At 33.3% G+C, this 378-nt stretch overlaps 1 pseudogene; it reads right to left on the bottom strand.

Annotated features, from left to right (window-relative positions):
* Positions 1–248: 248 nt before the first annotated feature.
* Positions 249–378, bottom strand: LOC145242930 (U2 spliceosomal RNA; annotated as a pseudogene).

Below are 378 nucleotides of genomic sequence, written 5' to 3'. Positions count from 1 at the left end.
CAAGGCCGATAGCCATTAGTCGCATGCTCTTGTGTAATGCATGAATGTTGGATTGACATGAAATTCTTAAAGAGAAACTAAAATGACCGAAAAATGGGCTGAAATGACTTAAATAAATAAAAATAAATGACTGAGAATGACTTTAATGAACTTAAGGATGAATTGAATGCTTAAAGAATCACTTGAATGCTTAAAGAATTACTAGAATCCTTCAAAAACAACTGGAATGATGTTGAGAATGACTGGTTATAAAGTGGGTGATCATTTTACATTAAAATAATACAGAAAAGTGATCCCCCACTTTATATCACAATAAGTACAGCATGTAGTAAGAACAGATGCCACACTTTGATCTTGGCCAAAAGGCCAAGAAAAGCT

The sequence above is a fragment of the Euprymna scolopes genome, chromosome 2 (assembly GCF_053919585.1).
Source record: "Euprymna scolopes isolate OS-2025 chromosome 2, ASM5391958v1, whole genome shotgun sequence".
NCBI lineage: Eukaryota > Metazoa > Mollusca > Cephalopoda > Sepiida > Sepiolidae > Euprymna > Euprymna scolopes.
This window is presented reverse-complemented; position numbering and strand designations above follow the sequence as displayed.